Source organism: Hypanus sabinus, chromosome 6 (assembly GCF_030144855.1).
Source record: "Hypanus sabinus isolate sHypSab1 chromosome 6, sHypSab1.hap1, whole genome shotgun sequence".
Lineage (NCBI taxonomy): Eukaryota > Metazoa > Chordata > Chondrichthyes > Myliobatiformes > Dasyatidae > Hypanus > Hypanus sabinus.
The window spans coordinates 58881393-58906119 of record NC_082711.1 but is presented as its reverse complement, the minus strand read 5'-3'; the positions used below and the strand labels follow the sequence as shown (position 1 = coordinate 58906119).

The 24727-nt window shown below is 39.0% G+C and overlaps 1 protein-coding gene across 2 annotated transcripts in view; it reads left to right on the top strand.

Moving 5' to 3' along the window:
* Positions 1-24727, top strand: part of fam171a1 (family with sequence similarity 171 member A1) — a 170105-nt gene that overhangs the window by 34321 nt on the left and 111057 nt on the right. The window contains exon 1 of one of the 2 annotated variants that reach the window (XM_059972237.1): positions 8085-8164. The exons of the other annotated variant lie outside the window; for it this stretch is intronic. The gene's annotated coding sequence lies outside the window, so the exon portion shown is untranslated. Of the gene's footprint in view, positions 1-8084; positions 8165-24727 lie in introns of those variants that run through there. 2 annotated transcript variants of the gene reach the window in all.

The following is a 24727-nucleotide window of genomic DNA, read 5'->3' as shown; positions in this document are numbered from 1 at the left end:
TATAAATAAAGAACACCTCAGTATATTTTATAAGATTTTAAGACCATTTTTAAGACTTAATTTATATAATGTTAGATTTACAAAATTACTGATCTATTAATACAAGTGTCATTGTCAAACACCAAGAAGAAATTTGGAGATAATTTGCAAGTGTCATTGCACCTCACAGAACTAAAAGAACCTTTCTGCCTATCGATTTTTGTACCAGCTATTGAACTGTTTCCCAATTAGTCTCATTCCTTTCCTCTTTCACCATCGCCCACATGTACTCTTAGTGGCCACTTTATTAGATACACCTGTACACATGCTCGTAATTCAAGTATCTCATCAGCCGATCATGTAGCAGCAACTCAGTGCATAAAAGTATGCAGACATGGTCAAGAGGTTCAGTTGCTGTTCAGACCAAACATCAGAATAGTGAAGAAATGTGATCGAAGGGACTTTGACCTGGTATGATTGTTGGTGCCAGATAGAGTTGTTTTTGTATCTCAGAAACTGCTAATCTCATGAGATTTTCATACACAGCAATCTCTAGAGTTTACAGAGAATTTTGCAAAAACAAAAAGCATCCAGTGAGCAGCAGTTCTGTTGGTGAAAATGCCTTGTTAATGAGAGGGGCCAGAGTAGAATGGCCAAAATGGCCAAGTTGACAGGTAGGTGACAGTAACTCAACTAACCAAGAGTTACCACAGTAGTGTGCAAACAAGCTTCTCTGAACATACAACATGTCAAACGTTGAAGTGGATGGGCTACAACAGCAGAAGACAACAAGCATCAGAATCAGATTTAATATTAATGGCATATGTCATGAAATTTGTTTTGTGATAGCTGTACATTGCAATACATAATTTTATATATCATGTTTTATATAAAATTAAGCTGTCAACAAAGAGATGTAAAAATACTGAGGAAGTGTCCATGAGTTCATTGACCATTCAGAAACCTGATGGCAGAGGGGAAGAAGCTGTTACTGAAACACTTAGTGTCATGTTCCTGTACTACCATCTTGATGGAGGCATGATCTGGGTGATGAATTCAGAGATCATTCTGAGTGTTTTCTAAGAGACAGAATAAAGCCCACTAAAACTGTTAAAGCTTCAAAGTTCCTTGTATTTGATTTGGTGTGTGGGACTGTAACTTTTCGTAAAGATGACAGCCAAGACTTCCAAAGAATTTCATGCTGTGCTAGCCGCCTCTCTAATGTCAAAGGGCAGCTCCCAAGGCTTTGGTTCAGATACGAGAACAACATGGTGGGACTACAAGTGATGTGAGCCAGTGTTATAGATGAACTAAAAGTCAGTCCTTGCACTCAGCTGTTGTTTTAAAAAAAAACCTGATTTGCTTATGCCGGAAGAAAGGGTACTCAGTAGTAAGTTTTAAAATGAAGCCAAAGCCTACAGACAGGAATATAGTCCGGAAGAATCAGCACAATTTCCCTTAGACGTTAAAAGAAATCTATACATCATGAGAGCTGCTGATATGGTGAATAACACCACGCCTGTGTGACTCCCCACAGTATCCGTCGACTTTCTGATCTATGTCTCAGAGGCCAATGATATAACATCCTTCAAAGAAGGTGAACCCTCACAAGGTATCAGGCCACGAGGGTGTACCTGACTGGGTACTGGAAGCCTGTGCTGGCCAACAAGCTAAAGTGTTCAGTGAAATTTTAACAACTCACTACCATCATCTGAGTTTATTAGGGAGCTTTAAGTAAAGGAACCCTTGAGAGGCAGTGATCATAACATGATAGAATTGACCCTGCATTTTGAGAGGGAAAAGATATGGATATATCAATATTACACAGGAGTAAAGGGAACTAAAGAGGCATGAGTGAGGAGCTGGTGAAAGTTGATTGGAAGGGGATGCTACCAGGGATGACGGCAGAACAGTAGTGGCTGGAGTTTCCTGGGGCAATCCAGACAGTGCAGGAAAAATACATCCCAAAGGTGAAGAAGTATTCTAAAAGAGGATGAGGCAACCACGGCTGACAAGGGAAGTCAAAACCAACATAAAAGCAAGAGAGGACATATAATGTAGCAAGAATTAGTGGGAAGTTGGAAAATTGGGACACTTTTGGGAGTAAAAAAACAACAGAAGGTAACTTAAAATATAAGGAGAGAAAAGATGAGGTATTTCTGATGAAGCTAGCAACCAATAATATAAAAGAGGATACCAAAAGTTTTTCATATATATCTAAAGAGTAAAAGAGAGGTGAGAATTTAACCGCTGGAAAATGACACGGGAGAGGTAGTAATTGGGGACAAAAAAAGTGGCAGACAAACTTAAGAATTTAGCATCAGTCTTCACTGTGGAAGATGCCGGCAGATTGCCTGAAATTTGAGAGTGTCAGAGGCAAGAAGTGAATGTAGTTGTTAATAATAACACAGAGGTGCTTGGAAAGCTGAAAAGTCTGTAGCTAGATAAGTCACCTGGACCTGATGGACTCCTCCGAGGGTTCTGAAAGAGGTAGCTGGAGAGATTCTGGAGGCTTAATCACTATATTCTGGAATGGTTCTAGAAGACTGAAATATTACAAATGTCACTCCACTATTTAACAGGGGAAGAATCAGAAACAAGGAAATTGTAGGCCAGTTAGCCTGGCTTCAGTGGTTGGGAAGCTGTTGCAGTCCATTATTAAAAGTGAAGTTTTGGGGTACTTGGAAGCACATTATAAAGTAGCCAAAGTCAGCATGATTTTCTTTAGGAAAAAATCTTGCGTAACAAATCTGTTGGGATTATTTGAGGAAATAACAGGCAGCATAGACAAAGGAGAGTTAGAAGATGTTGTTTTCTTGGATTTTCAGAAGGCCTTTGACAAGGTGCTGCACATGAGGTTGCTTAACAAGATAAGAGTCTGTGATATACAGGAAAAGTACTGGCATGGTTAGGAGATTAACTTAATAGCAGGAGGCAAGGAACCTGAATGAAGGGGGTCTATTCTCATTGGCAGCTGGTGACAAGTGGTGTTTCACAGGGGTTCGTATTGGTACCACTTTTCATGTCATATATCAGTGATTTGGGTGATGGAATTGATGGCTTTGTGGCCAATTTTGCAGATGATACAAATATAGGTGGAGGGGCAGATAGTGCTGAGAAAACAGGGAGTCTGCAGAAGGACTTGGACATATTGAGAGAATAAGCAAGGAAGTGGCTGATGGAATATAGTGTGTGGTTGTGCACTTGGGTAGAAGGAATAAAGGCATAGACTATTTTTAAAATTGGGAGATAGTTCAGAAATCAGAGGTACAAAGGGACTTGGCAGTCCTTTTGCAGGATTTCTTACATGTTAACTTGCAAGTTGTGTCAGTGGTAAGGCAGGCAAATGTTATGTTAGCAATCATTTCGCAAGGACTAGAATATAAAAGCAAGGATATAATTTTGAGGCTTTATAAGGCATTAGCCAGTCTGTACTTGTGGTATTGTGAGCAGTTCTGGGTCCCTTATCTAAGAAAAGATGTGCCGGCATGGTGGGGGGGGGGGTGGGGGGGGTGGGGTCCAGTGTCCTGAAGAGCTTCTGGAGAATGATTCTGGAAATGAAGGGGTTTATTTAGGAGGAGCATTTGATGGTTCTGTGCTCACTGGAGTTATAAAGAATGAGGGGATGGGATCTCATTGGAAAGGCATAGATAGAGTGGATGTGGAGAGGATGTTCCCAGTAGTTGGGGAATCTAGGACCAGAGAGCACAGTGTCAATTTAGAACAGAGATAAGAAGGAATTTCTGTAGCTGGAGAGTGGTGAATCTGTGGAATTTATTTCCATTGAGCATGTTTAAAGTACAGGTTGATAGGTTCTTGGTTAGTCAGGGCATCAAAGCTTACAAGTATAAATCAGGAGAATGGTCTTGAGAGGGATAATAAATCTGCCTTAAAGGAATGTCTGAGTAGACTGAATGGGTCAAGTGGCCTAATTCTGTTCCTATGTCTTATGGTCCTCACTGGCAATCAACACGTGTGCACCTCAAGGATTCTTATTTATTCTCTCTCTCGCTCTCACTCACACTCACACCTCAAATGCCATCTATAAATTTGGAGACCTGAGGACCTACATGAGTGGTGCTGTAACAGCAAACTTGCACTCAACGTCATTAAGATCAAGGAATTGATTGTAGACTTCAGGAAGAGGAAGTCGAGGAAACACACACCAGACCTCATTGAGGGGTCAGTGGAAAGGGTGACCAGCTTTGAGTTTCTGGGTGTCAATATCTCTGAGGATCAGTTCTGGGCCCAGCATATTAATGCACTAATAAAGAAGACATGTCTACTTGCTTGAGATGATTTGGTATGCCCTCACTCTTCCAAACTTCTGTAGATGGGGTGGGCAGCATTCTGACTGGTTGCATCAGAGCCTGATATGGAGGCTCCAATGCACAGGATCGCAAGAAGCTGCAGAGGGTTGCCAATTCAGTCAACTCCCATTAGACACACAAACCTCCCAGCTTCAAAAGACAGCATCCATTATTAAGGATTCCCATCATCCAGGATATGCAGCCTTCTCTTTACTACCATTAGGAAATATGTGCAGGAACATGAAGACTCTCACTCAGAAATTCAAGAACAACTTATTCCTCTCTCCCCAGCATCAGATTTCTGAATGATATATGAATCTACAGTCACTACCTCATTAATCATTTTCTCACTATTTATTTTGTGATGTGTAATTATTTTTATGTTTTTGCCCTATAGTGCTGCTGCGAAATTGCAAATTTCACATCATATAAGACAATAATAATCTAGATTCTGAGTTGTATGTACAGTTGTTTTATGGACTGGATGGTGTGAATGAAGGTTGAAGAGCTTATTAGAGGGAATGCCACTGAAAATACAGATTGACTCTGGAGACTGTTCCATTCAGAAAAGGGCAGACATGCACAACAGTATTTATATATCCCTAATGGAGAGCAAAATTGTGCTGAAGATGCACTCAAGACAGATTTTAAGACTATTGGGGGGAATGCAATGTAAGACGTGCTACAGTGGCCAGCGTTTCTAGTTACCTATACAGAAGTGGTACAGCAATTATTATGGTTGTCTTACAGTCAAGGCAGTGGATTCGGCCTTGGCTCTGTCCCTGTGGAGTTTGCACATTTTTCCCATGACTGTGTGGGTTTCTGCTGGCTGGTCCAGTTTCCACCCACATTCCTAAGACATACAAGAAATTTTATTAAGTTATTGTACATCACTTCTTGGTATAGCTTTTTTTACTGTCAATTCATTGGGCATGTGAAAGTATAATGAGAGAAGGAATAGGACAGGTTAGATCTGATGGGAGCTGGTGTAGACCAGATTGGTTGCCTCCTGTGTCATTGTAATGATCTTGCCCATAGTTGCAGTGGTTTTTGTTAGCTGACTAGTTAATGTTGTATAAGTTAAACAAAAATCGATTGATCAGTATGACATCAGACTCTACTAGTTTCACTCCAGCAAATCTGTATTCTTGCCTTTAATCTTCTGTTATACTGAGCCCAAATTCTGCCATCATTGATTCAGTCACATTTAATCATTACCAGGGGGCTTAATAATTCACAATAGATCCCAATATAGCAGGAGTTTGACTTACACAATTCGTACCATTGTTTATGGCCTTGTCCCTCTCTATCTCTGCCTCTCTAACCTTTTGCTTGCTTGCTCCAACTTTATTTGCCCCACTGGTGACTATGCCTTCAGGTACCAGGGCCCTAAACTCTACAATTTCTTCTGTGCTCTCTCCTTTTTAGGTATTTTTCTCGAAATCTGCATTTTTCATCAGGATTTTGATAATCCTTTTCAATATCTCCTTTACAGCTCAGTGCTTGTCTTTAGTTTTTGATAACTCCTTTTCTAAAGCACTTAGGGAATACATCACTTTGTTAAAAGTATGAAATGTAGCTTTTCTAATGGTTGTAGCAAAAATATAACTACAGGGTTTAGTCCTTAAGCGCAATATGACTGGAATATACTTTATGGAACAGCTGGTCTTTTCCTGACTCTCGTTAACCTGAGAGCAGAAAAAAATGAAATTTATTGTGAAAACTGACTTTCAAAGGAGCTTTGAAAGCTCATAATTGTAGTTTATTTTTAAAAATGACTTTGAAGCAATTTCTCAAAATGTTCTACTTGAAATATATTGATTGCAAATTTTACATGACTGAGTCTGCAGATTCATCATTTTCCAAAAAAGCATTGAATAAATAAGTCAATGAAGAAGGGGAGGAGAACAAGGAGGACTTTTCAGAAATCTCATTTCCAGTGATTTCTGCCAACTTTTGTGAAGAGTTTTCAGTATACTTAGACATTTTTTCATGTAGATTCGAAATTTCACTCACCAGTTCATATCTTTAAAAAAATTTCAGGGACACCTTTTACACAACAGTTTGCATATGACAAACCATGCATTTGTGGAAATCGCCTGATAGCAATGTCCATCCTTTCAGTCTTAAGACTAGAATGCGTTGTGGAAAAGCTGCTGACAGGTTACATGTGGAGAAAATTCAATATGCAGTGTCTGTTGGCCAGCTGGCATGCAGCCGACACTTGCAAAGTTTTACCATTGAAATCAAATCTTTGGCAGTCTGCTTCAGTTGTAAATTGAACCAAGCATATTGCAAAATGGTTTCTAGTTGATATCGTGCACACTTTGTTTTTTTTTCCTGCTGCCTGGATCCAGTTTCGGATAACAAATTCTGCATATTTAATCTCATAGAAAAATCCAGTGCACCACTGCATGAAGCAATTCTTTTCTCTTTGACTTCTTTCTGAAAGTGATATGCATGCAATGAATAAATGAAATATAATAATTTAATGAATGGCACCGAAGTCCATTTTTGATTCTACTTGTGACGTAGTTGGGGTGATGTTGCAATTTTTTTTTGGACTGGTGGATTGTTGTGATTTGAATGCTGTAATAAATTTACTGGTGCATCATGGCAAAAGCGTGCTTGTGATTCACAGTCTGTAAAGCACATTTATCTTTATTAATATCAATGTTACATTTTAATTTTCAATATCTTTTCAGTGTACTGAAACATAAAAGCAACAAGCACTGTATCCTCTTAATTCGCAGGAAGGTACCTACAAGTATTGATATGTAGTTCATCTGTTGGACTCCTGAATGTCCTATAAATTTGATTCCAATGTACCCAACAGCACACAATGGTTCGTATTCCTGTGTTCTTTTCTTTTGGCTCTTTAGAGCCCTGGTTCCTGCAACCCTTTTAGTCCCTCCAGACTTGCTGGAAAATTTATTATTTCACTGTGTAACTTTTTCTTTGTGTTTTCAAAAAGGAAGTAAATTAGAAGTGTGTTGGAGTATTAACTGGAATAACATCCAATAATCCAGAGAATTGGCCAGTCTGGCTCCACAAAAATCCTAAACTTGTTTTATTTATCTCAGGAGTCTCAAACTGAGAGTTGAACAGGGGCCACTTAAATGTTCACAAAGGTGTTGTCTGGAATGGATGGCTGTAATTATAAGGTGAGGTTGGGCAGGCTATAAGGAGTAATCTTATAAACATCTATTGAACTGAGAAATGTTGGTAGTCATAATCAGAGCTGGGTAAACTCAAGGGCACAGGTTAAAGGTGAGAGGGAAGAAATTACTGGAAATTTGAGAGCCATATTTTTCCACAATGAAGGTAGTGGTTCTCTGGTCTGGAGGAATGTAGAGCCAGATACATTTACAATGTTTAAGAAGCATTTTGATAGGAAGGAAGTAGAGGGTTATGGGCCAATTGCAGGCAAATTATATTAGCATGAGCAGACATCATTGTTGGCATCAACAAGGTGGGCTGGAGGGTCTGCTTCTGTGCTTTATGATTCTGTATGGGCTTGGTGCTGCTTGTACCATAACTACTGTCACTTTGTACTTCATGTGCCTTGATATAAAGGCCAGCATTCCATGGGTTAATATCTGCAACCATTATTACTGATGACTGTAGATACTCCCCATTCCTTCTGCCCTGCCTCCACTAACAACTAGTTTTGCATGCTTCAGAACTTTTTGAAGAGTAATACATTAACTTTGACAACTGTGTGTGGATCTTGATCTTTTGTTGATCCCTGAATGCCTTATAAAAGGTGGTGTTAAGCTATTTCATGAACTGCTCCAATCCTTAACAGCGAACGTGGTGCACAGGGAATGCCAGAATTTTGATCTACTAAGATAACAATATATTTCCATGTTAAGGTAAAGTAGGATTGAAGGAGACTGTGCAGGTGGTGCTTAGAGTATATGTTTGTTTGGGAGTTGCTCTTTGAGTTTCTGACCATTTTACCAGCTTGTGCCTTGAAGGCATGAAAAGATTTTGGGGTGTCAGGAATTTTGTTCTCCGCAGGATGCCCATTCTCTGACCTGTTTAGTCAGACATGTGTGGGTAGTCCAGTGCTTTTCAACTGATCGGTGATCATCCACGACCTGGAGATTCAGTGATAGCCATAGACAATGGAAAAACAGACCGGATGGTCCCTTGAGCCTTCACCATCATTTGATAAAATTATTGTTGATCTGATGTTTCCTTGGCTCTGTTCCATGTTCTGCATTTTGCTTGATTAGCCTTGAATGTTTTCAGTGATTTTGCCTCCAGAGCTCTTTCAGGTGGAAAAGTTTCAAAGATTCATGACCCTTCAATAGAAGATGCTCCTCCTCATCTTGGTCCTATTCTGACAGTATGCCTCTTAGTTCTGAATTTCTCCACAGTTAGGATCTATCCTGATAACATCCACCCTGTCATGGCCTTCCAAAAAGTTATGATCCAATAAGATCTCCCGCCATTTTTCTAAACTCCAATGAGTATGGGCCTAACCTATTCAGACTTTCTCAAAAGTCTTTTATTCCAGAGTCAACCTGGTGAATTCTTTCGTGAGGTTTCTCCAGTGCAGTACCATCTGCCTCAAACAAGTAAGCCGGACTGCCTATAGTACATGGTTTTTAACCAATGTTCTGTGCTGTTCTAACAAGATTTATCCCCTTGTATATTTCATCATCTTTACAATATAAGGCAGTAATCCATTGGTCTTCATAATTACTTGTGTTTCATATATGGGGAGACCTAAATCTGTCTGTGTAGAGGATTTTACTGTTAAATATCATGGGCAGTGGTTCAACTTGCTCTTGTTGAATGAAGAACTTTAATGCCACTTGTTAGCTCATGTCTGAACATTGTTATGTTTTAGTGCATGCATTTGTGGTGGAGATGCAAATGGAGTTGAACAATGTGAAATAATCAGCAAATATCATGATGGAAAGAGAATGGAGTGAAACAGTATAAGATGGTTGGGCTTGGGAGATTACACTGTATCGTGATGATTGGAGCAACTCAGCCTGATCTCCACAGCCGATCTTCTCCATTGCGTGGGGTCATAGAGGAATACAGTTACTGGGGATCAAGGGAAAAGATTCAACCACAATGTTGCTGTGATGATTTTTTGTTGGGTTTTGACCCCATTTAAAATTATAAGATTGTTTCGCAGATGTGGGCAAGTCAAAGTCTTGCAGATTAAATTGCAACTTTGTTTTTTTTTAAATACATGAATACTTACATGAATACTATAAAATAAAAGTTTGCAAGGTCATGCAAAGGTTGTTATTCTGTAGTGGAGGAAGTATCTCAGCCCAGGACCTGAGATAATTGATGTTTTATAACCAAAGCTGTCTTCCTTGGCAATAATAAAACAGTTTGAACTGATGCAGTGGGCCAGAAACACTTCCATTTTGTTGTATGATTCTAGGAATAGACTGTGTTATGGCGTTTAGATCGCCGTTCCTGTTGCACATCACACTTTTGTGATCCCAACCATCTGCTGATGCTGCATCTAAGCAAGGTCTATTACCTCTAATGTATTCTGCCATCTTGTGTACTCAGTGTATGCAAGCAGCAACAAACACTGTACTGGAAGAGCAAAGTGGGTCAAGCAGCACCTGTGGGAGGAAAGAAATTGTAGGCATTTTGGGTCAAGATCCTAGGCTTGCATGCATTATTACATTTCAGTGAATAACTTGCTGGGATTCTTGCTGCTGAGGTGTAAATGCTGATAACAACCATTTAATAATCCAGCCAAAAGAAGATGATAGGTTTTCTTGCCCTTTTATATGGTCATTCGGTTCTGAAAGTTTTGTGTTTTTGTTGATTCTATATTTGTAGGTAGGCTTATTAAATTTTCAGAGATTGTGGTACTTTGCACCTTGCACCCTATCACCCTTACCCTTTCCAGGTTACGTATAAGATCCATGTAGGTGGGAAGAAGAAAATGTCATGGACAGTTGGGTGTTGTGCTTTCAAAATTTTTGTTTTGATGGTTAATGGAAGCAGTCATTAGAACAAAAATAGGAACTGTAGGCTATGCCCTCTTTAAATACCCACTCTATAAACCCTCTCTATATATTAAGGACATTTTGAGCATTTTCTAATTTGTGATTCTTTAAGTTGTTTCAAGAAACGTTTTCAAATAATGCTTTGCTATATTTTTAGAAATTGCACTTTGCAGTTTTGTACATATTTTGATATTTGGTTTGAGTGTATTGATGTGAAATAAAACATTGCAAAAAACTGAATTTGCAGTTTGGTACCATTGCACCTTAAGTTTGAAAATAAATATGGGGATGACTTTTAATATTGATCAGAGCATACATGATTCTTTTCTTCTCATCTGTTACAGTTGTATGTGCACAGTTTTGAGTTATTGTATTGGGCCCTAAGGATATATTTTATCAGACTTGTATATGCTGCCTAGAGTAGGCAGTAAAAACTAAAAGTCAAGATGTTAAACTGGAATACTGCCTTGCCTTCATTAATTAATATAAACTTTTCCCTCTGTTTGCAGCACATCCTTTTGTGCTTGGGATCAGGATGAGGAAATGAACTGCTTAAAGCTGTTACTGTTGATGGTGCTTTGAAATGGCTCTCTAGGGTGTCCATTTGATTGGATTCTTGATTGTTTTTAAAAAAAAATCTGTTGGCTGTCAGCCTTATTTAAGCTGAAATCATATTGTATTTTATAGCATTAGGATTTATTTCATTGAAAGAATATATTTATTGAGGACATTGTACATTTATTCAGATTTGGTGTCTGATTTGGCTTGTTTCTTATTTCAAGGAATTGTTTTATAATTTAATTGTGAGCTTTTAACATTCAGAATACTATTAATACTGATATAAAATTGTTTTGCAGACTATATGAAAAATAATAGTTATTATAATTAAGTTATTGCTTTTTAGTCTCTACTTCAAAATTTTTAGTGGATCATGTAATATTACTGACTTTTTCTAATACTGATCAAAGGCTTTTAAATTAGTCAAGGGCTTTTAATTAGCAACTTTAAAATTTAATTCAAAAGCACTGATAATGTACTGGATTGTAAAAGGAAGTTTACTGTATGGCTAACAGAGATACTTGAACCCTGTTCCTTCTTTGGGTTCTTTTTTTATTCGAGCCCGCAAATGGAAATTGTTAATGAAGATAATGTTATTTGCAGAAGAAAAGTATGTTGGTGCAGTGAGGGAATAATCAAATGCATAATGAAGTAAAGCATGAGATTCAAGGTCTCTTAAACACCATTTAACCTCTTCTTGGGGATTTCATTAGGAACAATAACTCACCAGGAAGTAGTAATGTTAAACCCCAGAGCATATGAGAGCATATGAAAAGGCATTGACGCCAGAGATACTGAACTGTCTTGCTGGGAAGCCTGCCCAGAAATTATCTACCTATAGGAATATTCTTTGTCAAGTAATTGCAATGTGAAACACTCAGTTTTTATTTGGTTATAACTGTGCCAGAACCATTAATAATTGAGATGGGTAGAATTCATGGCACTGGTTGGGGAGAAAGATGCTGCATTCTAACTAGTGGTAATTCTGATTGTCATTGTCCAACTACAGTTTAGGAGTAGCAATGTGCTGGAGCAGGCATACAAATACATTCCACTTGTTTTGCAATGCTGAATGTCAGAAGAATCTGGATATTTGGGGCTGCAGAACACCAAGTAGGTGATTGTGAATATGTGGGAGAGAAAATAATTATTTTCTTTAGCCTGATAACTTGCCCATCCAACACAATGAGTCCACACAGCCTAATTACACCCATGTAACAAATTAACCTACTACCCTGTGCATCTTGGGATGTGGAGGAAACCAGTGTACCCGAAGGAAACACAGATGGTCATGGGGAGAACATACAAACTGCTTACAGACAGCAGCAGAATTGAACTTGGGACACTGGAACTGTAGTAGCGTTATGCTGACTGCTACACCAACATGCTGCCCTTAATCATTACCATTATACAATCATTATTAATAATCATTAATCATTATTAATGGTGTATTTTTGCACTTGCAAATGCACAATCATAAGAATTTTATGTTCAGGGTAGCTGCCATATCTAGATCGATAGCAGTAGGGGGACAACTTTTAACACCTTGATGATTAAATGAATATTAGAGATATGCAGAGCAAAACAATATTTTTCTCTTCGGTTTGATTTCTTAATTACCCTGCACATATGGATTGAAGATTTATCAGTGGATGTTTTTTATATATAGACCACTTGAAATATTTGAGCATCGAAATTCAATAATGCAGTTTAAAATTGAATAAAGCTGGAAAATTGATTGTGGCATGCATTTGGAACCTTCTTGCAGACACTCTGGAAACGCACACTTCTGTATCTTTAACGCACATGAGGTTGCAAGCCACACGCCATGACATCAATCATCATGCAGCAATGAACCGCAGATTTGCAATTAAGAAATAACATGGACCTTAAAAGGAAAGACTGTCCCAGTAGAATGAAGCATACCTGTTCACATTCTATTTAAAGGCACTCAGCTTACATGCATCTCTTTGTAGGAGTCTGTTATAAAACGTACAAATGGGTTTAACTAAGATTCACTAATAGATAGGTAATCGTTAAAATACGGGCTGCTCCATATCTGTGCATGCAATGTGATTGTTAGTGCCAAGTCACTAAATCGAGTGGCATGTTAAACCACCTCAGATGGAAGTGAGTTGACAATGTTGGTTGGAATAGGTGCCACCTGCAGTCTAGACCAGAAATAACAGGTTTTCTTCACTGAAGGATGTGAATCAACCAGATGGTTTTTACAACAGCGCAGCATTGTCATGGTAACTATTGGTGATGCCAACACTACACCAAATCTTCCAGCTACCATGCTGCAATGCAGACATGTGCTTCCAGATTTACATCCTAGGACTCTAAATACGCATCCAGAGGATTAATTTGTGCATTCTAAACTAGAGTTGTGTATGGGCTAACTCTATAATTAACCATTTAACAAAAGTAGCCCAGTTCCTTCTTTCATTACAATAAGTGATTTTTACAGTGTGCCCGGAAAAATTGGAAGGCTTCACTGGACTTTGTGTAAGTAGCCTTCCAGTGGTGTGAGCCCTAAAATTGGGAAACATAATAAGGTGGTTTCTCTTGTAGTAGCAGGTAATAGAACCATAGAACATTACAGCACAGAAACATGCCTTTTGGCCCTTCTTGGCTGTGTTGAGCTATTTTTCTGCCTAGTCCCACTGACCTGCGCCTGGCCCATATCCCGCCATATGCCTCTCACCCATGTACCTATCCAAATGGATGACTTTCTCTTCAAAGACTTTTAATTTTTGTATATATTTTTTACACTTATGAGATTATTGTTGGTATCTTCCTAAAAAAGCTGTTATTTGGTATAAAAATATTTGCTCCATTTTGTTCATCATTGGAATTTATTTCTTGGCAACAGCAGTTAGATTTTGGAAATCTGTGAAAAGCCACCAGCTTACAACATTGAGTCCCTGTCCAGCACTATGCATTAATAAATATGAGTGAAGGATCAGCTTGACCAACTAACATTTTTGGAAAGTGCTTGATGGTGTGTGTATAACCTAGTCTATTTCTTGAAAATCAAAATGTAATCAACAAATAAGAGTTTGTTCTTCTCAACCAAAATATTTGTCTTAGCAGTTATGATCTATTACCTGTAACTTCAAGAGATACCAGAATTTCAGGTGTACCACAGTTGATGTTGTGCATTTACTTCATGTCAATTATGGCAATAATATTTGACTCTGCTGTGTAAAGCAAAAGAAGGATCATGTGACATTTGGCAAATGTTAAAGAATAAAGAAGTATAAGATACAAATAGAGATGTAGATAGATCTGAGGTTCTAATACTAATTCTCAAAATACTAATATACAAGGACAGCAGGTAATTAAGAAAGTTAGCAGGATTGCAAGAGAAATATAATGCAAAAGTAGTAAGGTAATGCCTCAGTTATGTAGGGCATTAGTGAGCTCACAGCTGGATTACTGTGTACATGGCTGGTTTCCTTATTAAATGAATAAATGGTGGCACATTGGAAGAGTTAAGCAAAAAAATTGTAACTAGACTGATATAAGATCATAAGATATAGGAGCAGAAGTGGGCCTTTTGGCCCATCGAGTATGCTCCGCCATTCAATCATGGGCTCATCCAATTCTTCTAGTCATCCCCACTCCCCTGCCTTCTCCCCATACCCTTTGATGTCATGGCTAATTAGGAACCTATCTATCTCTTCCTTAAGTACACCCAATGACTTGGCCTCCACAGCCTCTTGTAACAACAAATACCACAGACTTGCCACCCTCTGACTAAAGTAATTTCTCTGCATATCTGTTCTAAGTGGATGTCTTTCAATCTGAAGTCATGCCCTCTTGTCCTAGAATCCCCTACCATGGGGAAATAACTTTGCCATATATAATCTGTTCAGGCATTTTAACATTCGGGATGTTTCTATGAGATCCCCACCTCATTCTCCTGAACTCCAGGGAATACAGCCCAAGAGCTGCCAGACGTTCTTCATACGGTAACCCTTTCATTCCTGGAATCATTCTTGTGAATCTTCTCTGAAACCTCTCCAATGGCAATATATCTTTCTAAAATAAGGAGCTCCAAAATTGCCAAATCTGTAGTTCAAGCAATGTCTATGGAGGGAAATGGACAGTTGATATTTTGGGCTGAGAATCTTTAACTGGATTGTGCCTGTTCAGTTGAAGGATCTTGATCTGAACTGTTGTTTGTTCATTTCTTTCCATAGGTGCTGCCTGACGACCTGCAGAGTTCCTCCAGCATTTTGCATGTTTTTCCAGATTCCATCATCTTTAGTTTCTTGTTTCTAGACTGATATCTGGATTTGGTGGATTGTCTAATGAGGATAAGTTGAACATGCTAGGATTGTATCCACTGGAATTTAGATGAGTTAGAGGAGATCTGTTTTAAACAGCGAGAGTCCTGACAGGGTGGATGTGGAGAGGATATTCTAGTGGGAGATCTCAGAAGCTAGGAACACTTTTTTAAACAACAGTAAGGGGTTGCCCATTTAAATCAGAGATGATGATATATTTCCCCCTTCTCTGGGGGTCATTATTGTTTAGAATTCCCTTCAAAGGGGAGAAGTAAGTGCAGTCTGTGAAATATTTGAAGTCAAAAATAAAGTTCTTGATAAGCAAGAGGATGAGTGGTTACTGCAGGTGAACAGAAATATGACGTTGATATTATAGTCAGTCAAGGTTTTATTAAATGGCAGAACTGGCTCAAGAGATGAATGGCATTCACTTTGAGGTTTTCAAACTTTTAGAAAAGTATTATTTGTTGTGGGAAATCTTAAGTGATCATATTCATTTGCTGTCACAAAAAATTTTATAAGTAGTCAAGAAAGTATCAGGATTTTTAAATACTTTTTTTTAACAAAGTGGAAAACTTATATTTTAAGTTGTAATTTTAAAAATCACATTATGTATCTTTTATTCCAAAGACTCATAAATGCAGTGCAGTCTTTCTTTGTTCTGTTTAAAAATCATCCAGAAGTAAGAGGTAGGTTGTAATTTTCAGTTATTTGGGTCAGGGTTGGGGTGAAATTTCATGCCTGTCTGCGTCATAATAAAGCCCATTCTCCATATGTCATGTCAGCGTGGCAGAGTAGTTCAAGCGAGTGTGTGTTTAAGTAAGGAAAATGTATCCTGTTACACGACATGGCTGGTGTCTTGCCATGTGCCTTTGTTGAAACAAAGTGGAATTGTGTTTTAATGTGTGTTTGCTTGATTTTGATTTTGTTTTTGTACAGCAATCATTCTGAGTAACCTCCAGTCAGTATTGTTGCAATGAGGAAGCAGACACTGTCACTAACTCAATTAGTTTTTAATTTACCTGTAGCAACAAGAGAGTAAACAAATAGGAACATCTGAAGCAAAATTCAGTAAAAATGGAAATCTGCACCCATTTGATGAAGAACAACAGTGAGTAAAAGGTTAATATTTTGGTAATTGATCAGTTCAGAATGAAATCTGAGTTCTTTCATGCTATTGAAATGAAACAAATAATAGATGAAAGAAGCAGACCATGACACTGAGAATGTCCTTCAGGGCACAGGCACTTGGTCAGGTTTATACGTGACTGCAGTGTCATTAATGTATTTGTTTCTGAACTACCCCTTCAGTTTGGGAGAACTTGTCAGTGAGTGATTTTTTTAAAAAAATTAAAGAAATACTCCTGTGGTGTTGGAAGCCAGCATAAACTAACCAAGACTGGTTATAAAAATATACAAAACATTGATACTGTATTTTACAAAGATTTGGGGAATTGGAATAGATAAGAAAGGTATTTGACCTTTCTACAGATGTCTGACCAACTGGTTTCAGCCTTGTTTTTTAAAGCTGAATAACATTTTTCCACCTGTTTTATTTTCTTGGTTCTGATATTGAAATCTTACCGAAGAGTCTAGACTAGGAGAAGGCTCTGTCGTTAAGAACAGTGTTAGAGGATTGGAGGACTGCTAATGTTAATCCTCCCTTAAAAGGGAGAAAAGAGATTGAATCCTTTTAAATAAGTTTGTTTAAATTTAATGGCGGGCAAGTTATTGGAATCAGTACCGAGGAACACACTGCACCTTTATTCAGAAAAGCACTGGTATAATCAGGGACAGATAGCATGGATTGTTAAAGGAAGGAAACAAAGAAGGTTGATGGGGGTTGTGCATTTGAGGTAGATTGTATGGCTTCTGACAAGGATCCATCTGGTAGGTCAAAAAGTAAAAGCCCATGGGATCCAAGGAGAGTGAGAAAGCAAGAAATTGGCTTAGTAACATGAAGCAAAGTATAATGGTTGACAGGTGTTTTGTGACTGCAAGGCCTTGCCTAGTGAGACTGCACAGAGTTATGTTGTTGTTTTTATTGTAATATATAGTAATGATGAAGTCTTTAAAGTAGGCATGATTTTTTAAAAAACCAAGTCATACATTAATTAAGTACGTAATTGTTGTAGAGGAACGTTTCAGCTAGCAGGAAATAACGGCCTGAGCAGTTGTGCATAAAGGTAACAAATTCAGTTTGATCAAATGGTGGTGATATATGGGGACGAGCATCAGAACATTGATTCTGGAAGTCAAGGCATAATGTACAGTGAATAGTCAGGCCTGGGGAGTGTTGTGGAACAGAGGGACTATGAATACAAGTAGATACTTTGTTGAAAGCAATTTCATAGATAGGTTGGTGAAGAAGGTGTCTGGCCCACTGGTCTTCATCAGTCAAGACATTTGAGTATAGGAGTTGGGCTGTTATGTTGCAGTTGGACAAGATGTTGATGAAATCGCGCTTGAGTATTGTGTCCAGTTTGGTTGCCCTGCAATTTGAAAGATTGCATTCAACGAGAAAGTAGTTAAGAAGGCCTTCATAAATTGTGGTATTGAATTTAGGTGCTGAGAGGTAATGTTGCAGCTATATAGGACCCTGGTGAGACCCCACTTGGAGTACTGTGCTCAGTTCTGGTCACCTTACTACAGGAAGGATGTGGAAACTGTTGAAATGGTGCAGAGGAGATTTACAAGGATGTTGCCTGGATTGGGGAGCATGCCATATGAGAATAGTTTGAGTGAACTCGGCCTTTTCTCCTTGGAGTGACAGAGGATGAGGGTTGACCTGATGGAGGTGTATAAGATGATGAGAGGCATTGATCATGTGGATAATCAGAGGCTTTTTCCCAGGGCTGAAATGGTTGCCACAAGAGGACACAGGTTTAAGGTGCTGGGGAATAGATACAGAAGAGATGTCAGGGGTAAGTATTTTACTCAAAGTTGTGAGTGCGTGGAATGGGCTGCCAGCAATGGTGGTGGAGGCAGATATGACTGGGTCTTTAAGAGACTTTTGGATAGGTACATAGAGCTTAGAAAAATAAAAGGCTATAGGTAAGCCTAGTAATTTCTAAGGTAGGGGCATGTTTGGCACAACTTTGTGGGCCGAAGGGCCTGTATTGTGCTGTAGGTTTTCTATGTTTCTCTGTTTTTAAAGAATGTAGAGAGGTTTGAACACTCTGTCAGGTCTCAAGACTTTGAATTACAGGGAGAGCTTAGGCTGATTAGGATATTATTCTGTGGAGTGTAGGAGATTCAGGGATGATATTATGGAAGTGTATAAAATTATTTGGTGCATAGATAGGTGTATGCACTCGGTCTTTTTCAGAAGGAGAGGAACTTAAAACCAGAAAGTGAATGGTGAAAGATTTTAGAGAGACCTGAGGGGCAACTTCTTCATGTAAAGAGTGATGTGTAGGTGGAATGAACTGTCTGAGGAAGTTATACAACCAAACAAATCAACATTCCTGTTGACCATGGTGCACCCAAAGTACATATCACATAGAGCATATAAAACAAAATATTACCACAAATAAGTTAATAAAATATAATTTAGAATTGCATGTGAAGTGTGCAACTCAGGTAAACAGTAAACATTTAACAGCTTGCTGTCTAGTGACAAGACATTGGTCGTGGCAGGGTATCCATTAGTCTCACAGCCTTGGGAAGAAATTCTCACCCAGTTTGGTAATCCTAGTCCTGATGTTCCTGTGGCACCTTCCTGATGGTAGAGGGCCAAAGACATTGTAACATTTGGATAAGTGCACAGATAGGAGAGATTAAGATGAATATGGACAAGTGGAGCTATCTTGGTGGGCACTGTGGTCTGTTGGATTGAACGTTCTGCTTTCATGATGTACTGCTCCGTAACTCTAAGACCAAGGAGTACAGAATAAATGGGAGAAAATCAAATAATGTGGAGGAGCACAGCCATCAAGAGAGTATATCCACTTGCCCTCGCAAAGTAACAAAAACTAATCAAATAGCCAAACAGGATGCTTTTCTTTATTAGCCATGGCTCTGAATTTAAGAGCAGAAAGATTATGGAGCTGGAAGTGGTGTTCAGTAGACTACAGCATGAATGTTGTTTACAGTTCTGGTAACCATGTTACAAGAAGGATCTGCTTATACCATAGGGCTGCAGAAGATATTTATGATGACATTGCCAGCACCAGAAAATTTTAAGTGGAATACAAGAAAAGCTAGCATTGCTTTAGTCGGCACAGAGGAGGCCAATGAGATATTTAAATGAGGTGCATAAAATGAAGGAATCCTGTTTCCCTCAACAAAGAAGTCAGAGACCAGGCACATTGACAAAAAGTAAGCAATAGAAGTTCCAGGAGAATAAAAGCTTCATCCAGATGTAGTAGTAGGCTGTAACTCATTTTCTGAAAGGATGGGAGAGACAGAAGTGCTCTTCACATTTAAAATATATTTGGATTATAATTGAAGAGTCGTGACTTTCAGGGATATGGATCTGACACTGGTTTAGGTTGAGGTCTGATTGGCCAATATCTGTATCCTGCGTCATAATGTTTCCCTGAAGATGATATTGAAGAAGGCTTTTGGCCATCATCAGAGTATTGAGTTTAGCAGTTAGGATGTTAAGGTATAGTTGTACAAAACATTGCTAAGGCTACATGTGGGATACTGTGTTCACTGCGGCAAGATGGGAATCTTGATTAGCATGGCCCAGCTACCAAAGGGCCTGTTTCCATTCTCTGTGAATAGTGATTGTCTTCTATCTTTACAGTTATTGTGAATGAAGTTTGTATTTCTTTAAAATTTCTAGTTCCAATTTTTAATGCTAAGGTTATTTTCATTTGAATACAGTAGATTTCAATTAACTGGGCCATCAGTTAATCAGGGCAGTCAGTTATTTGGGACAACTCTTAAAGAACACAACGCAATCGAGAAAATACCCTTGATTCCCTTCCTGTTTTTGGGATTGAAGACTTGCTGAAGTTTCTAACTAGTGTTGGTTGTGTGCACCTGTGTGGCTGTTAGACACACTGGCTATGGTTGTTATGGTTAGAGCAAACAGTTTTTAAATAGCATCAGTTGTGTGTGTGTTCAAAGAAACAGTGATTTTTGTCATTGATAGTTGACAAGAAATAAGCCATAAGACAATTTGGAACTGTTTTGCTCACTACAGTTTCAAGTATTAAGGTTTGGAGATGCCAGAAACGGCTTGAAGTGAAAATTAAATGATTTTACTACTTCAGCAAGTTCCGAGCTACGAAGAATTTGCAGATATCAGCAATCACAGAGTCATAAAGTAGTACTGCACAGAAACAGGCCTTTCAGCCTATCTATTCCATGCTAAAACTATTTAAACTGCCTACTCTCATCAACCCGCACTGGGACCTTAGCCCTCCATATCCCTATTATCCACATACCTATCCAAGCTTCCCTTAAACGTTGAATTCAAGCTTGCGTGCTCCATTTCTGCTGGCAGCTCATTCCATACTCTCATGACCCTCTGAGTGAAGAACTTTCCCCTTGTGTTTCCCTTAAACTTCTCACCTGTCACCCTTAAGCCATGACCTCTGGTTGTAGTCCCATCCAAGCTCAGTGGAAAAAGCTAGCTTGCATTTATCCAATCTATACCCTTTATAATTTTGTATACTTCTATCAAATCTCCTCTCAACCTTCTGTGTTCTGGAATGCAGTCCTAACCTACTCAATCTTTCCTTATAACTCAGGTCCTCCAGGCCCAGCATCATTTTTGTAAATTTTGTCTGCACTCTTTCAACCTTGTTTATATATTTCCTGTAGGTAGGTGACCAAAACTGCACATAATACTCCAAATTAGGCCTCACCAACGTCTTGTACAACTTCATCATAACATTCCGTCTTCTGTACTCAATGCATTGATTTACGAAGGCCAATGTGCCAAAAGCTTTCTTTACAACCCTATCTATACATGACACCATTTTCAATGGAGTAAGTATCTGTATTCCCAGTTACCTTTGTTCTACCACACTCCTCAGTGCCTACAGTTCACTGTGTGAGACCTACCCTGCTAGGTCTTACGGAAATGCAACATCTCGCACTTGTCTACGTTAAATTCCATCTGCCATTTTTCAGCCCATTTTTCCAGCTGGTCCAGATTCCACTGCAAACCACGATAGCCTTCCTCGCTGTCCACTACACTCCAATCTTGGTGTCATCGCAAATTTGCTGATCCAGTTAATCACAGTATCATCCAATTCATTGATATAGATGACAAAGAACAAAGGACCCAGCACCGATTCCTGTGGCACACCACCAGTCAACTAGATATTCTTCTTCTAAATATACTACTTCTTCTGAACTGTGAGCAATCGCAGCTTATAACTTCCCTTTTAAGGATGTACTTATGAGCTGACTGAACAATCTAATGCTTTTGCGATTTCCTGGGGGATTCAGTGATGATGAGATCAGAGAGTCGCAGGTATGGCTGGGTTGGCCATCGCTGGAGGTGGCTGCATCGATTCCTAACGGCGGAATGCAAATCCATGGTCGGCTCCGTTACTCTGCGCCAATTAAAGCATCAAGCAAGATTTAAAATCCTTGAGAACGAGAGCGGAAAATGAACAGGTGCTCAGTGCCATCTGCTAGCATTTGACCGGTTTCCCTCTCTTCTCGCGACTGCTGTGTAGGAGTCCTGGGTCCCACACCATCATGTGTGGGGCCATCAGGCTCCTGGACCAGCTTCACTTGCCTCGGTGTTTGCCTGGCTCTGTGGCTGTGACCTTGTTTTCGGGGTCTCTGCGGTTCATCCTATGTGTGTTTTTGTTGTTTGCTTACTTTTTTATTGTTTGCACGATTTGTTCTTTTTTTTACAGATTGAGTGCTTGATAGTTTTTGTTGTATAGGGTTTTTTATAATGGGTTCTATTGTGTTTCTTTATTTTTGTGGCTCCATGCAAGAAGACTAATCTCAAGGTTGTGTACGTGCTTTGAATTTTGAAATTTTAGTTGTACATGGACTCATGCAAAACATCAATTATAAAAGAAAACTTTAGCACCAAAACTCGTGATGAAATTTAGACTGCATATATAATTTTATTTTTAGTTCTTAACACCTATGTGCAGGGGTGAATCTTGTGATCATTACTAAAGGAAATGAGGTTGTCAGGCAAGTGCGAGGAAAAATTAGGAAAATGTCATCTTACAAGTAAGATTTACACGTTGGCTCAAATCTTGCTGAAAGCAGTCTGCTATCTGTAGCTGCCACTGAGGCCACACACTTAAGCTGTCCAGTAGGAAATAGTTGAACTTGTAGGATGAACCATAAGGACAGATCTGGCAAAGCAATGTGTTATGGGAAGACCATGCAATTCAATTGCTTAGAAGAACCAAGACAAGCCACATCAACAAAAACAAATTTGGCAGAGGCTAAACATTTCTTTAAGGCTTTTCAATGGCCCTGGCATTATTGGAGAAAAAAACATAAAAATCATGTCATTTACTGATTTATGAAGAAAAGAAAGCACGGAAGCAACTAGAACTTGTAACTGGCCTTATTATTTTATCCTCAAAGCCATAAAATGCCCATAGCTGACAGCTCCTGTGCCAAATCTAACCTGGTGCAGTTTCTTTAAGCAAAAGCATTGGAGAACTCAGTAAGTTTAGTCTTCCATTACTTGACTTCACGCAGAGTCCATCTCTGAAGAATGCAGCCAGGAAATCACCAGCAGAGCCCACTGCATTTTGCCTGAAGGTCAACTGAAATTGGGGCAGTGTGCCAGTAGTTCACTGCAGAATTACTGGTATTTCCCAGCATAGTCTGGTCAATAGATTTACAAGAGGAGGGCTGCAAAGGTGCTTAAAATGCTGAATTAAAGAATTATTTCAAATTACACACTGCTGCAAGATTTAGAGGTCACAACTAAAGTTAAATTTATTTATGCATAAACTTTGTTGCCTGGCACAGTATATTTTAATGGTAAAAATCTGTGGAAGCAGTTTGATATGGTGGATTTATAGGTTTCCATAGAAACATGAGATGGATTAACCAGTGGGCTTTTTGGTCTCTCTTAGTAACATTTGCCTTGTGATCAAAGGGTGGTCGCTACTTTCAAGAAGGATGCTCTACAGTTAAGTAGTGGCTGAATTTAGTACTACCTGTGGTTAAAACTTCTTCGTGAATGCCAGTCACCATGCGTCCACCGGACAATGCAGTGTTTGCTGTGTGTGAACGGAATGAGGGAACTGACGTCTAATGCTGACGGAACTAGCTGAAGTCGTTTTACTCTCTGGCTTTCTCTAACTATAAAAAGTACTGTCCTGTAAAATGATCAGACCATTGCATCATATTGCTTATTTTAGAAACCTAGTGATGTATCAGTGAAGTCATCCACACAACACTTAACTGGACAGATTTTTGAGAGAATAATTTTAAAATCTGCATGGGCAGAGAGACCTTTTACCTGCTACCAGTATGTTCTGTCCATGATTCCCCTAGCTTCTTTACACAGAAATAACTGATGGCATAAGCTAGAGTAACACGTGCAAAGTGGTGAAGGATTTCAGCAGGTCAGGCTGCATCTATGGATGGTGCCTGGCCTGTTGAAGTAGTAGGTTGTATGCTATCAAAAATCAAAATCTACCAATGCTGTAAATCCTGAAATAAGAATTGGAAACGCTCAGCAATTTCAACGACAATAGTGGAAAGAAAGACTGGGATCTTCTGATGAAGGATGGTTTACATGATACATTAATGCTGTTTCTCTTTCCACAGATGCTGCCTGATGTGTTGAGTGCTCATAGTATTTTCTTTTTGTCCTTCCCAATCCATTGGTCAGACTCTCTTCAGGAACAGTTCTCAATGTTATTGGTGCTGAGGGGCCAGAGGAAATATTAATCAATATCTTGGGGATCAAGCTAACGTTTCAGACCAAGATCTTTATCGGGACTGGAAAGAAAACCAGAATAAGAAGGTTGGGGTAAGAGAAGGAGTTCAAGCTGGCAAGTGATGGGTGAGGCAGAAGGTGGGTGGGTGGGGTGGGGAATGAAGCTGGGAGGAGATAGCTGGAATTGGTAAAGCAGATGGCTGAAGAAGAAGGAATCTGATAAGAGAGGACAGTGGATCACAGAAGAAAGTGAAGGAGGAGGGGAATGGGAGGGAGTTGATGGGCTGGTGAAGAATAGAGAAAGGGTGAGAGGGGAACTAGAATGAGGAATGGAAAAAGCGATAGGGAGGGAAGAGATATTACTGGAAATTGAAGATTTTAGTGTTCATATCCCCTCTTCCATCCTTCTGTGCTCATGCCTTGCCATTAAAAACAGCATGTAGAGTTATCTTTATTTAAAACATTTCCCCTGTAGTCTTCCACTTCCATTCAAAAATTTTTAAATTACTTTATATGTTTTCATAACCAATTTTTCACTCATTTGTTACTTTTGCCCATTCTTATAGATCATAGGTGTCAAACTCAAGGCCCGCGGGCCATATCCGGCCCGCGAGATCATTTTAAATAGATCTATTATTTTAATTATTAATGGCCCGGCGATATGAAGCCTATGATTGTAAGTTAATACCAATCATAAAAATAATGCTTGCTCAGCAGTCTTCTTCATAAGAAACGGAATTTGTGAAG